The sequence below is a fragment of the Halichoerus grypus genome, chromosome 3, assembly GCF_964656455.1.
Source record: "Halichoerus grypus chromosome 3, mHalGry1.hap1.1, whole genome shotgun sequence".
Taxonomy (NCBI): Eukaryota; Metazoa; Chordata; class Mammalia; order Carnivora; family Phocidae; genus Halichoerus; species Halichoerus grypus.
In genome coordinates, this window is record NC_135714.1 from 156,370,436 (window position 1) to 156,386,335 (window position 15,900).

Here is a 15,900-nt window from a genome sequence, read left to right on the forward strand (position 1 = left end):
TTTGACTGTACTAATAAGATTTTCTAGACAGGACCAAAGCAGCATCTAATTTATTTATAATTATTTCCCACTACTGAGTTAAGAACCATCTCAGTATTCTATCCAAGTCTCCATTAATTACAAAGTTTCTTAGTCTAGCTGTTGGAAACAGGCACTTTTTAAAAGCCCACTATGAGCACCAAGTATTATTTCCTCTAATTCTTTTGAATTTTCTTTCCCCAAGGTCAAATATTTTCCTTTTCATGTTGTGCTGTATACTCTGCTGACCACTCAAGGGGACTTTTGAAGATCTCCAGCATTCTCTTTCAGCACAGTTTTCTCTTCTCCAGTACTTGGTCCTACAAACTCTAGCTGTCTTATTCTACCTGGACTTTCAGCTCTGTGTCCTAAATTCAAGGAGCCTACCATGCTTCACCTGGTTTCTCCTCCTTATTCTGAGGGTTAAATGCTATCTCAAGGCAGTAAGCTAGGGTAATTATAGTGTTCATTTGATTTGTTTTCCATCTCTTAGGGATCACTGTCTCTCATTGTTGATGTCTAGTGTCTTAAAAACTATTGTCTCATATATAGTCTCTTTGCTTTTTGGTTGTTTCAAGCCAGAGAATAAATCTAGTCCCCATTACTTCATTTTGGTTAGAAATGGAAGTCTTAAAACTTACAGGAAATGGGATGAAATTTTAAATATCATCTGGTATCTTTCACAAGGAAGCTAAATAAAACAAAACTGTATGTAAAAATAGAGAAAGATGAGACTGAGATGATAAGAGAGCTGACAATGCTTTAAAAAATGCAGAGAAAAAAAATGCCATGGTAACTTTATAAAAATAAACATTGTTTTTAAGAACAATATTGGATTACAGAAAAATTGCAATGATAGTCCAAGGAATTCCCGTATACCCCACACTCAGTTTTTTCCTATTATTAACACTTAGCTTTATATAGTATATTTGTCATAATTTACGTAACAGTATTGATATACTATTCTTAACTAAAGCCCAGAAGGTATTTGGATTTCCTTGGGTTTTACCAATTGTCCAATTTATGTTCCAGGATCCCACTCAGGATACCATAATAATTTTAGTTGTCATGTCTCCTTAGGCTCCTCTTGCCCGTGACAGTTTCTAAGTCTTTTTTGGTTCTGATGACTTTGACAGTTTTGAGGACTACTGCATGTCAGGAATTGTATGAAATGTACCTCAATTGGAATTTAGCTGATTTCTTTATCTTTCATGATTTAGACCAAGTTTGTATGTTTTGGAGAGCAAGACCACAGTGATAAAGTGCCATTTTCAACCCATCACATCAAGAAAACATCCTAACATGATTTATGACTGCTGATACTGACTTCGTTCACCTGGCTGAGGTTGTGCTTGTAGACTTCTCCACTGCAAAGTTCTTTCACCATCCATACTTCTTTCACCGCCATCTGCCTCTTTGGAAGAAAGTCACAATGTAGAGTCCACACTCAAGAAGTAGGGATTTATGTTCCACCTCCTTGAACACAGAGTTTCTACATAAATTATCTGAAATTTTTCTGCATCAGTAATTTGTCTGGTCTTCCACATTTATTTACTTATTCAATCATTTATTTAAATCAGATTGGTGTCATAGATATTTCCTTGACACTTGGGTTTTAACCCATTATTACTTTATTTATTTTTCATTTTGTTGCTCAAATATTCTACCTTTGGCCATTGGAACCTCTTTAAGTTGGCTCCTATGTCCCTTTGGCATACTCCCATCATTGCAGACTCCAGCATTTCCTTACTTTCTGGCACTACAAGTTGTTCCAGACTCATCTTATATGTTTCTTTTCCCAGTCCAAGAACTAAGTATTTCTTCTAGGAGCCCTGGTTTCTTTTATTGGAGTAATATATTAGAAACCAAGATCTGATCACTAGGAATGTTTATGCTACTGGGGTGTCATTGCTTCTAGAATCTCTTAGCTGGCAGAGCAAGAAAATATGTGTGCATACTGACCCAAATATATACACATATCTATAAATATTTACACATGTACCTCTCTGTATCTGTATTAAGCTAAACATGAGTTTATATTGATGCCCCTAAATCCGAACCCATTACCACATAGATCATTTTAGCATCTTTTTTCTATCTATAATGTCCATCAGCGACAAATTTGGCTTCCACCATATACCATCCATTTACTTAAATGTTCGATACCAGTATACATGTATAGTGGTATCAGAAGTGTTAACCCATACTCAGAGGGAAACAACTTTATCAATTAGAATACAGCACTTATATGCAGTTCCTTTTAGTCTTACAGATTCTGATTATTTCCACAAGTATGTAGGAGGTACTTAGGTTATTGACTTTCCTCCCATCACCTTCAGTGAGATTATTTTATGTATTTGTGGTACAATTTGATTTAGTCACATTCTTCATTCCATCTTGGATCTCCTGACTTCCTGAGTTATGACTTTTTAAATGAATTTAGATATAGAGAATAACAGAATCAACATTGCATCAGATAGAATAAATTATAAAAGTTTGAGAAATTTTCTTAGTATTCAGAGGAAAATGCCAAAACATGAAAATGATCAAAAAAGGAAAGCATTATCCAAAATAATTAAGCTCAAGTAAATCCACATAACCAAAATTTTTGGAAATAAAGTAATAGTAGAAAGTTTTTCCACAATACACTAAAAAATGTTTTTAAGGTTATAATAATTATAATAGTGTGGTAAAGATATACCACTAGACTAAAAGTTTAAGAGAATAAAAACGAGTCCAGAAACCCACCTAAAATATATTGAAATTTAACATAGATATGAAGGGAGGATTTGAAATAAGCCTCATCTGATATTCTTTCAAAGTCTAATGTCCCATGTCAATCTTTCACTGCTCAATTGTATTGTTCAAATGCAACCATTGCTATAATAAGCACTGTTTTTCGGGAGCTTGGTCATGGGATATGCTGGCTTTGGCTGTAAAAAGTCTTACCTTCTCTGTGTAACTGGTCCCCAAAAAGTGTGACCAACCATCCAAAGAGGCTCAACAAACCTGTTTCAGGTTACAGCAACAATAATAGGGAAGAGAACTTGGGAAAATGGCAGTTCAGACAATAGAAATTCACAAGCTTCCAGTGAGAAGAAGTATCTGAAGCAAACTTTGGCTAGAAAGCATGGCATGGTGTAAGGATGAGATTGTCCCTGGTGAAAGACATCTAGTTTTGGTCAGCAGCAGAAAGGCTCTAGCACAACTTGCGGAAGTTCAGCTTACTGAACTTACTGAAGGAGTTAGACTGCAGATCAAGAAACCAAGGCAGGCACCCAAGCATATAAATAAATCAACCCAGGCACTGAAAAGTAGGAACAAGGGGGCAAAACTACTTCTGGTCTCTCAGAGTGGTACAGAGCCAGGGCTAACTGAGCTTTTCAGGGGATTAAATTGCCCATTGTTGGCAAGGTTGGTGATTGTAGGTATTATACATCAGTACCTATGAAATGGGTTGAATAAAGAAAGGACGATAAATGAAGGAAGGGGATACATGAAGAGAGAGAAAAAGCTGCCGAAGAGAGTGTATCTTATGATTTCCTCAACAGGAGTGTTCATAACATAACTTATTTTTACAAGAATAGTAATAGACCTCACTCTAAGCTGTGTCTGGGTGAGATATTTTGATTAGCTATAGTCTCATGAGGAAAGTGAACATGTTTAGAAACTTTCTCTTAAGGCTGTGTTTCTCAAAGTAGGAACTCTGTATCCCAAATTAATGTGTCCTGCATCATTCCCACATATCCTTGAAGCTAGTAATGATGTCCATGCCCAAGCCTTTCTTTTTTTGGTGACTACATCCCCATTCTTTTCTTCCACCCCATTCTGGCTGTCAGAAAGGTGCTGAAAGGAGGATGCTTGCCAAAGTCAAACTTGAAAGACTCATAATTTAGCCTTTGGCCAGGACTGCTGTTTTCATGTGAGAGCCAAGAATAAGCCTAAATCAGACAAATGCCACTTTTTGAAGCCAAGAAATTTTAGAATCATGACCAGAATATTATTCTAGAAAATATAAATTCTCTTCTGCTGTCATGTTTCTGTTGATGCTTCATGTTTCATATTCACATAGCATGTGTGTGTGTGTGTGTGTGCAATTGCATGCACATGTGAATGTGCAAGAATAGTACTAGATGTAAGGTTGAGACTAAATACCCAAACCTGTGTCCTACAGCGGTTGCCTCTTTGATTTTTTGACATGAGTTCCCAAACTAACCCTTCTAAATAGTTATGATTCCTTCTACACAGCCAACCCCCTCCAGCTCTTCACTTTCAAAAGAGCTTCAAGCTTACTTGTGATGTAAATAACTTTTACTCTTTAAAAAGAAACTAAATTTATAGAGCATCAACAATGCGTTATTTCATTTAACTCTAAAAATCAAGATAGATATTATTGTTAATTTTATAAATGGAGAAACTTCCAGGAAAATTAATTTGTTTATGATCTCACAATTATTAAGTGGCAGAAACAATATTTGAAAATAAGGGAGTGTGTTCTCAATACCCTTGTTTTTCCTACAACTTCTTATGTTAGTGATAAAATGCAGAATTCTTTTTGAGTTGTAGGGGAGGGGAAACAAAATGTATCTTACAAATAATCCAGAAAACACAGGGGTCAATCAAAAAAACCTATCCAATTTCAGGACAAATAACTTTCTCCAGCACCACTTTGCTTATACATGCTGAGGAAAAGAGAAAATAAATAAATAAATAAATTTCTTTAACAATGTATTCAGGCAGGGACACCTGGGTGGCCCAGTCAGTTAAGCTTCTGGCTCTTGATTTTGGCTCAGGTCATGATCTTAGGGTTGTGAGATCGAGCCCCCTGTTGGACTCCACAGTCACTGCAGAGTCTGCTTGAGATTGTCTCCCTGTACCCCTCACCCCACTTGCATACTCTTTCTCTCTCTCTTTCTCTTTCTCTCAAATAAATAAATAAAATAAATCTTTAAAAAAAACCAATGTATTCAGGTAAAATCTAATTCATCCTTGTCCATTTTCAGAACATGGTGGGGGCTGGAGAGAAAGAGGAGCTAATGTTTCATGAATATGGAATGCTCAGATAGAAGAAAATTAAAATGTTGAATTGTTACACCTATATTTTAGCAACCACAATTTTCAAAAGCATGTCAATAGAAGAACGTGATCCTTTAGACATTAACTATCTTAGAAATAAACAAAATCCAAGAATCAGAATTTTAAAATTTGTATATACCTTTAGAAATGATCTTAGCTAATAATTTTCAAATCTATGGAATCCTTAGGATTCTATGGAAATCCAAAACCTTGGGAGGGGTTGGGGGAAAAAGTAGTGTCAGAGGAAATCAGTGAAAATGAGTGGACTCCCAAAGAAGATTTAAAAAAAGAAAAGAAAAAGTTTAGCTTATAAAAGTCTTTTCTCATTAGTAACAGAATTCTAATCTTACTTGAGATGGCCAGGTACCCAGCTCAAAAGACTACATTTCCCAGTGTCCCTCATAGAGATGAGGCTCTGACCAATGAAATGCCAGCAGAAGTATTACATGAGATTTCCGGGAAGATTCCTTGAAAGGTAAGGTCACCCTTCTTCTGCTCTGGCCTGGAAAGTGCAGGTGATGGTTGGAATTCCAGCCCTCAACTTGAACTCTGGGGGATCTTGAAGATAGAAGCCATGCATTGAGGATGAAGGAACTCAGAGTGAGGAGCTTCAGTCGGGGATGACAATATGGAGCCAACCATACTGTATCAGTCCCAGACTGCCTGTCTCCAGACCTATTTTAAGAGTGAAAAAAAATAAAATTCTGTCCTGCTCAAGCCAGTATTCATTCCTGTCAGTTACAACCAAATGCAGTTCCCAGTGATAAACCACATTTAACATATAAAAAATCAGATGTCCTAAAAATTGCCTTTGAGGAGTCAATTCTGAAGAAGTTAAACATTTATTCGCTGTTCTTTTTGAAATCCCAATTTGAGTAACTTCCTAGCCATCTGGGTGTTCTTAATGAAGAAGTTGTGACTGTGTATAAAACACATGCTCATAATTCAAAGAGAACTTTACAGCAAGAACAGGAAATTTTTATAAGCATTTTTGTGAAATTAAGTCAAGCATTATAAATTTATTCTCAGAAACAAGTAAAATCAGTGCACTATGAAAATAAAAAGCACATAAATTGAATAATTTAGAGATGATAGTAAAAAAATACTGTTACATTAAATCAATGTATTTTTATTTGGGGACAAAGCTTTACAAAATCTTTAGAAGAAGGAATAGGTATAAAATGCCCATTAAAATTAGCTATAAAGTTAAAAAGCAGTAGGGAAATATACAATTGTTGTTAAAGTTAAAAAATGAAGTATCCAAACAATACATTACTGTGGATATGTCTTTTCACCAAGGATATTTAAAGAAGTTTTGAATTTGGTTTTGAAGTAGGGATGATGAAAAGAGGGTCTATTAAGTATATCTGACCACATGTCATGGTGAAATCTGTTGCCTTGACTCCATACCCCATGTCTATAAATCCCCCTTTATTTGTGAAATATATGAGAATTGTATGTAAAATAGGTGAGAAATAAAATAAAAGCTCCCTTTTTCTACAACCTCCCCACCCCCCAAAAATAACCCAGCATCATGCCTTTCTGCTTTGTTTTGTTTTTGCTCCAAGAGATTGTTTGAAGGAATATTTATATCTCTACATCGAGATTTCTCAACCTCAGCACTGTTGACATTTGGACCAGATGATTTCTTATTGTGGATGCTGTCCTGTGTTTTGTAGGATGTTTAGCAGGATCCTTGGCCTCTACCCACTGATGCCAGTAGTAACATTCTCCTCACAATCATGATAATCAAAAATGTTTTCAGACATTGTCAACGTCTCATGGGGGTAGACTGATGGGGAGCCACTCTACTAAGGACCACTGTTTCGTCTGTGTTTTACTTCCATAAAAGGTTAGAGAGTGCCTGATGCTAAGCAAGATGGAAGCAGGAAAAGTATGAGAAAAGATTCCAAGCACTCCTCCAGCCAATTTTATAAAACCCCTTCTCTGTGACTTAGAGAAGACCATCAGCCGCATGTTCTTTGCATGCAAGAACATGTTTCTCTGCTCAGACTCTGACAGTTTAGCACTACTTGTGATGGCCAAGTTGTCCTGGGCATGGTTAGAGCAAGTGAAACCCTCTTCCTGCTGATATCTCGTCTCTTTTTCCCTTTCCTTCAGCCTTGAGGGCACTTTCTGGCAGGGAAGGAAATAAGGGCTAGATATCCATTAGTGGAAACACTGCAGTCTTTCTCTTGGCCAAGTTGGCTCTGGCTCTAATGAAATTACTTGGAGTTCGAGCAAAAGGACCTCAGCGTTCTCAAAGAGTCCACTGACTATGTTGGACAGTCAGTAGCTTCCCTTTCCAGGGCTACTGAGGAATGAATATTTGCTAAAATTACACAGACTCTGATTCAAGATGGAAATTACGTATTTACTTACCCCTTCCTCTAGATTCCCAACTGGAATGACCTAAGAATGAAGCACAGGTAAAAAATATATATTGGGGAAGCGCCTAGGTGGCTCAGTCGTTAAGCGTCTGCCTTCGGCTCAGGTCGTGATCCCAGGGTCCTGGGATCAAGCCCCACATCGGGCTCCCTGCTCCGCAGGAAGCCTGCTTCTCCCTCTCCCACTCCCTCTGCTTGTGTTCCCTCTCTAGCTGTATTTCTCTCTGTCAAGTAAATAAATAAAACCTTTAAAAAAAATTTATATTGGCATTGGAAACTAGAGAAATGTAGCATCCAAGTGCCAGAAATATTAACAGATATCTGCAAGAAATAAGAAGCTGGATTGAAGGAAGGGCCAACTCATATGCAAATCACCATATGAAGAGGAAGAAGCCCACCTGGAAAGGGTCTTCTGGGTCTCCATGGGCAGTAGGTGGGGAAATGTTAAAGTCTTTTGGTAATGCATCAGTCAGTCAAGGATTAGAGTGGAGATTTTGCTAAGAGGCTAGCTCCCAGCTTACATTTGACATTGAGGAATGCTAAGTGAAGTAGACACTGTTATTACCCATCAACCAATTCTCTCTTTCTTTCCCTCTCTCCCTGCCCCCATCTTTTTCTTCCTTCTTTCCTTCCTTCCTCACATATTTTCATTTTTCCTTCCCTTCTTCCTTTTTTTTTTTTTTAAATATCAGCAGATAGTCATTGAAAGCTTGTTGTTTCCAAGCAGTGTTATGAGCATTGGAGTTATAATAACATACAAAATAGCTTATTCTCTGCCTTCCAAGAGCTTATAACCAGTTTTGCTAAATAGAGAACAGAACTATCACCTGAATAAATTTTAGTTGCAGAGAAGGGATAGGATAGAAAACAGAATGGCCACAAGTCTTCCTCATTTGGGTTGCATCAGATCATGGTGGAACCAAGAAGAGTATTAGAGAAGCAGGGGAGAGAGAAAGGTTTCGTCTCCACTGCCCCCACCACTCAGACTGGGAAAAGATGTTTCTGTGTAAGGGAAAAGAGTAAGGGGAAAGCATAAGAGGGAGAGTTCCTTGAGTTCTAGAGAAAGGAGTCCCTTACTCCTAGGAGATCCCAAGAAACAGCCAGACCTAGAGAGGTGGAGTCTGTGGAGTGTGTCGTAGACAGATGGGGCATTCCTGGTGAGAGATTATAGGATCATTGGTGATGGCTGGGTGGACTCACCCAGAATTTAGATACTGCCTTGAGAAAAGGAAAAATGTCCTGAATTAACTGAGCTTAAATTTCTACCAATCTGGTGACATAAGACATTATGTCTTATGTTCAGTTTTAGAAAAATTCAGAAAAGTTATACATCTTGCACACTAAATTTGTAAACTCAGATTCATACCACTATATTCATGTCTCTCCTCTCTAAAGTAAATTAAGAGGTCACAAAAAACCTTCCTTTAATCTTATATCTCTCTCTGCTATCATTCATTCACGTCTCCTGTTCACAGACAAATTTGTTAAACATGTTCTATACTATTGCAATTTCCTTCCTCCCTACTCGCTCACCCCTTAACCAACTCCAGTATTGTTTCTGTTCCTGTTATTCTACCAGCAAAGCATGTACTAAAGTTCTTAGTGACTTTTAAGCTCCTAAATACAGTGGGTATTTTCCAGTTTATTTCATTTCATTTCATTTCATCTTTAAACAGCATTTGGCACTGTTTTTGGCTCTCCTTTTTGAAACACTTGTTTTCTTTGCTTGCATGACATCACACTCTCCTGGGCTTTCCTACTGGCTCAATCTTCTGTTACATGTGTAGGCTCATCCTCTACCTGACCATTAAGTATTGGCATTCCTCAAGGCTCAGCCCTAAGATCCTCCTCTTTTCACTTTGTCCTCCCTCCCTGCATGTTCTCATTCATGACCATGGCTTCATTCAGCCATGGTTATATTTATACATATATATTTGTATATTTATGTATTTGTATATTTATATTTATATATAAAACCTCAGTAACTCTCAATTTATATCTTTTGACCAATCCTATCCTCTATACATTGGATCCTTATATCCAACCATTTATTTGGACTTCTCTAGAATATCTCAAACTTAACATGTCCAAGATCAAATTCTTGATCTTCCATCCTGTCCAAACCTACTCATCTTCTACAGTCTCTTTATTGGTGAATGGCACCTATTTCTCTACCTCATCAGATCAGCATTCTTACTCTTTGGCTTTGGGTCTTCTGACCTCTTTGTCTTCAAATGGACCGTGACTCAACTCCAAAAGTGTCTGCTGTTCTCTCTGTCTGGAACCTTGCCACCTTCCCCTCAATGTGGACTCATCTTTCTGAAATCCACTCAAACATTCCTCTGCAGGAAGTCGTTCCTGTCGTCTCATTTGATGTCCTGTCAGGTGCATCTGCTACCTACCCTTATAGAACCATGCCCCTTTTGCTTCATGTAATTGCACATTCATAATCAGGATCTGACTCCTTCTCTGGATTGTGAACTTCATGAAGGCAGGGGCAGCATCTGTTTCTAATCTCCATTAGAGATTAAATTAATAGGCACTCCCTGGTGCCAATATTTTTGGAATGAATAAATGAATTATCAATAAAAAGAGAGAATTGCTGTCCCAAACTGATTTGTTTGCTTTTCCTTTTTATTTGTAGTGTTTTCATATGTGGATATTTTTTATTTTTATGAAATCTAATGTATCCATCTTTCCTACTTTAAGGCCATTTTTAGAATGGCCTTTGCCACCCCAAGATTACATAAATATTCACCAAAATTTTCTTCCAGTACTTTTATGGTTTCATTTGCAAGATTTAATTCTTAAATCCATCTGGAATTTATTTCTGAAAGAAATGAAATAGTGCCAGCTATTTTGTTTCAGAGCCAGTTCCTCCTAAATTGAAAACTTCAGCTATATCCAGTAGGGTGATGTCATTAAAGATAATAGGATTTGGAATCAGAAGGCCTGGATTTAAGTTCAGTTCCACCACTTGCTCACTGTGCAAATTTTAGCAAGTCGTTTAATCTCTGCGACTTATCAGAAACCTTTATAGCAAGAAGACTCAGGGAAGAGACAGTTCAGGAATCCTCATGAACAAAATGGCCATTGCAGAGGCAAGAGAGAGTGGAAGAGTAGCATATTGGTTAAGAGTGTGGGCTTGAGTCCGACTATCTGAGTGTCAACCATTTTATCATTTGCAAAATGGCATAAAAGCTGTAACTGTCTTTATGGCTTACGGTGAGGCTTAAATAAATTAGGGAATGCAAAGTACATAGACTGGATTGTGGTGAAAATAAACAATAAGCAATGGTTCTCATAGAAAAGGATGTCACTGTTTGAGTGAGAATAATGGAGACGGGGTCCTGTCTGTGCTCTCTTGAAGGGCCTAAGAAAGGATGTCGTTAAGGCATACCACACAATGAACTAATAGGAACATAAAGAAAAGGAAGTAGAGACACCAGTTTCCTGGCAATATGACCAAAGTGATTCTCTCCCACCTCTAATTTCCTTTTGTTCTTGCAGATCTGTTGCCTATGGTCCTGTCTTAACATGCGCAGTGTATCCCTAATGTTTTGCAGTTTTAAGGAAGTAAGCTTATTAAATTCAGTAAATTACTGCCTCAAAGTTTATTAAAAAAAAAAAAACACGTTCCTTTGATATCGACAGGTTTTAATAATATAACTGGATATGAATATCTCTCAAAAAGAAGTAATAAATGTGTCACATAGTATAAATAAGCAAGTGGGGTGGAGAAGAGTTACCTCCCATGCTAACTGATAATGAACCTCTTCATTACCATTTTGATCCCCCCAAATGCAGAAGGAACTGGGGAGGTGGTATGTTTGAACTACATAGTATCACAGAATAATGAACACTGAGTCACCATTGTCACCTGCCTTTTCTTGCCTAGTTCCCTGGGTTGCAGACCTTGACATGGCCTAGCCTCACATCACAACAGGAAGGGCCAGGCTGAGATCTGTGGTGTCCACAGACTGATTGAAATGATTAATGGAAGTGTATATCTCTTTCATTGAATTCAACCTAAGGGATTTATTACTTGCACTGAATTTAACACTGTAACTTATTTGGAATTGCTTATCATTTTATGGTTTGTCACATAACTAGATAGCATCAGTCACTCAACTATGGATAAAATAAATCCATTTTATTGGTTTTGTTTGAGGTTTTTGTTTCGTTTCTTTTGTTTTTGCTTTCATGCTGGAAAAACAATGTTTTTTATTTTCTGACACGGTTCACTTTTATAGCAGAAGACATCTTCAACTGACAAATTTCCACAGAGAATTCGGATGCTTATTTGACATCGATGATTATAAATACAGTTTGGTAATTTTAAGTTTATTAACTACAAGACAAGTTTATGAACAGAATTCCCATTAGCAATTCCCTATTACATCTTGAATCAGGGAAGCAGCAATTATTGGAAACGACAATAGAATGACTTTTTCCCCACCTTTACCTCTCCCTCCCCTCCATCACTGGTTCAGTTGGTGAAATTATAGATGGGAGAGGGAGGCAGGCATGAGTTGGGTGTACTCTCTAGTACCCTGTTAAAAAAAACAATCCAGGTTCCCTTTTCTCTAGCTCCTCTCATGTTCAGTGACTAGCCCTCCATACCCACAGATCTCCTGGGATATGCAGACCTGGTTCCCACTGCACAGACTGCCCCAGCCATGTCTCTGATCCTTCTGTTTCAGCCTCTGGGTGGATAATTCAACTCAGCGTTCTGCTCTTCGGTGGGGGCCAATTACGTTAAATTTAGAGGCAGGAGTAAAATGGCGCATTTGCTCTCAGGTTCAAGCCATATCTTTCAGTCTAGGATTGGCAACAGCAAAACTGATGCTTTGATACCCCTCCCATCCCCCACAAACACCCAACCATTTGCCATGTTGTGTTTCTTCTCTACATATTACCAGCCATAGAGAGAAAGTCATCATTAACTGGGACTCATGCTCTCATGACATAATATGATCAGATTTTGCTCGATCCCAGGCACCAGGCAGAATCCTTGCTATTATATTAATGTCAGCAGCAGTGAAATGCCAGTTCACTCTATGAGCTGTCATTTCAGTGAAGAAAAAAAACAAAACTCTAATGCAATCAATTTCAGTTATTGTATCTTGATGTTAATTATCGGAAACAGCAGAAAATCAAATATTCTTCTAATTTCTACTCAAAACTGAGACAGGAATCAGGGATGCCTGGGTGGCTCAGTCAGTTAAGTGGCTGCCTTCAGCTCAGGTCATGATCCCAGAGTCCTGGGATCTAGTCCCACATCAGGCTTCCTGCTTAGTGGAGAGTCTGCTTCTCCCTCTGCTCCTCCCCCTGCTTGTGCTCTCTCTCTCTCTCTCAAATAAATAAATAAAATCTTAAAAAAAAAAAAAAACTGACAGGAATCAGATCCCATGCATGGAATGTTTACCCAAAACAGGAGGAGAAAGAGCAAAATCACAAATTTACTTCCCCTGGGGGTGGGGCAGGGGGCGGGGGGACAACAACAGAACATTCTTTTTTCTTTTGTAATTGTTCTCTCTTGAGTTTTCTTTCTCAGTTTTCTGGAAAAAAAAAAAAAGTTCTCAGATGGGATATTAGTGCTTTTTAATTTTAAATAAGAAAATGAGTCATTCCTTTTTGGAAAACAGCTCCAGGCCATGCACTATTCCATTTCAGAATTTTGGATGGCTCTGCTACCGTCCTCAGGTGACTGTCAACCCCACTGGTCAAGGATTAGTGTCTGTCGCGCTCTGTATGTTGCCACATGCGTGGCACAAACATACTCAACAGACTTGGGTCAGTACTGGCAAGATTTATTATTTTTATTATTTTTACTATTTGCTTGAGGGCACTGTTCATTTCATTGGGAGCAGGAACTATTTACATTTTGCCTGTTCTATTAGTTTCCAAGGGCTGCCATAACAAATCACTACAAACATGGTGGCTTAAAACAACCAAAATTTATTCTCTCATAGTACATGAGGCCAAACGTTCAAAAATCAGGGTGCCCCGAGGGCCATGCTCCCTCTGACGGCTCTAAGGAAGAATCCTTCCTTGCGTCTTGGAGCTTCTAGGGGCTCCAGGCATTCCTTGGTTTATGGCCCCAAAATTCCAGGCACTGCTCTGTCTTCACATGGTCTTCTCCTCTGTGTGTTCTTTCTTCCTTCCTTCCTTCCTTTCTACCTTCCTTCCTTCCTTCCTCCCTCCCTCTCTCTTTCTCTCTCTCTTTCTTTCTTTCTTTCTCTTGTTTTATAAAGTCACTTGTCATTGGATTTATGGTCCACCTTTAGCCATGTTGATCTCATCTCAAAATCCTTAATTACATCTGTAAATACCCTTTTTCAAAACAAGGTCACATTTACAGGTTCCAGGTGGACATATCTTGGTGGGCCACCATTCAATACACCAACGTCAGTTATGTAAAGAGAAGATGTGGAAACGTGAGTTAGCCGGTCCTGTATTTCTGATGTATTTTAATGATGTTGAGCCCCTGAGAGACTACACTGACTTTTTGAAGCTTCCCAGTTGGCCCCATCCCAAATCTGGCTCTTAACTAGGCAAATCTTGCACTGATTTAAGAAAGAGACACTTGAAGAAGAGGTCCTGCAATGGCATTCTATATATGCCCACTCCCAAACCCCACTAGTAAGTGTTCATTAACTGTCTCATGAAACTAAATTGACTAATACAACAACCTCATCCATTGTCCTCCCCAGGCAAAACCACCATGCTATTTCAGCTCAACACTCACTTTCCCACACCTATTGTGCTGACTGACCTCATATCGAATTCATGATTGCCAACAATAAACCGACATAGAACACTGATCAGCAATCCTACCTCATTTTCTTAGTAAGTATGCTTTCCACCCTCTAGGACAAGTATTGCATACCTTCTCCTCTGTCTGCAAGAATCCCTCCCCCAACACTCCTAGTTGACGATCTTGTTTCTCACTTTATCGATAAAATTGGAACAGTCTTTCCATTCTCAAATCTATAATCAGCTGGCACCTATGTCCATAATCTCATCTTCCCTTTTGTTACAAATGAACCACCTCGGAATGCCTGGGTGGCTCAGTTGGTTAAGTGTCTGCCTTCGGCTCAGGTCATGATCCAGAGGTCCTGGGATCTAGTCCCACATTGGGCTCCCTGCATCAGGAAGCCTGCTTCTCCCTCTCCCCCTGCCTGCCGCTCCCCCTGCTTGTGAGCTCTCTCTCTCTCTGACAAATAAATAAAATCTTTAAAAAAAAAAAATGTACCACGTCTTATCTTACCAGACACTACTCCTTTTGGATAGCTTCTCATAACCCCTTCTGGAGGACCTCACTTCTGCAATTAGCCCTTCTTTCAATCAGCTCTCCCTCCGTGGATCATTCCTACCTCCAGGGATCAATCCTACTAGTATCCAAGTATATTCTAGTAGCTCCAGTACCTTATGAATAAATTCTCTCTTGACCTCAAAGCTCTCCGGTATTTGCTGTCTTTTCCTCCACCCTCCTTTTCAGAAATTCTTATTTATGAGCAATTTCCCTGTCTCTTGCAGGTTTCTGCACATTCATTAAAGGTTTCTTTTTCTTTATTGTATCAATAACTTCCTCTCTTTTTTGCTACATCTAATTTATGCAGAGATAAAATCCTATGGCCAATGTAACCTACCTCAGTATTCCACTTGGGGGACCTGATGAAAAAAACTTGGTGGACTGCTAAATTATGCATATATCCATTTCAGCAACAGCATTGAAATATTCCTCTGTAGTATAAAATCTACATATCATACAGAATGGTCACTGGGTTCTAAAATCTATCAGAGTGGTGAATGATGATCTTAAAAATTGGCAGTACTTCGTTTCCTGTAGAAGTGATTGAAGCATGACCTTTTGTACAAATTAGATTGTTAAATTATTCTTTGGAGTAAGAGGGTCTAAATATATCTCTAATGGTGCACATTTATGTGGCCCTTTATAGTTTTCAAGGAAATTTCATATCCATTACTTTATCTGAGCCTTACAATAACCCTGTAAGATACTGGTATTTATCTAATTTTCACATACAGGAAAAATGAGGCTCCCAGAGTCTGTATGACTCACCCAACACCCTCCAGCTAGTGCTCAACTTAAACCCATGGCCCTTATTACCCCAGTGGTTCAACCTTGAGTGCACAGAATCACTTGGGGAGCTTTCAAAAATCTCAGCACCCAGGCTGCACTCAACACTAATCAAATCCAAATCTCTGGGGGTGAGATCAAGGCTTTATTATCTTGGAAAACTCTCCAGGTAATTTTAGCATGTGACTAAGTTTGAGAACCAGTGCTTTAGCCCCTCATTTCTGCAGCACTACTGTTTCTTCAATTCAACTCCCTCTTGCTGTCACCTTTAAGAAGGATTTTTTTTTTTACTGCAGTTTAAAGGGGAAGATGACT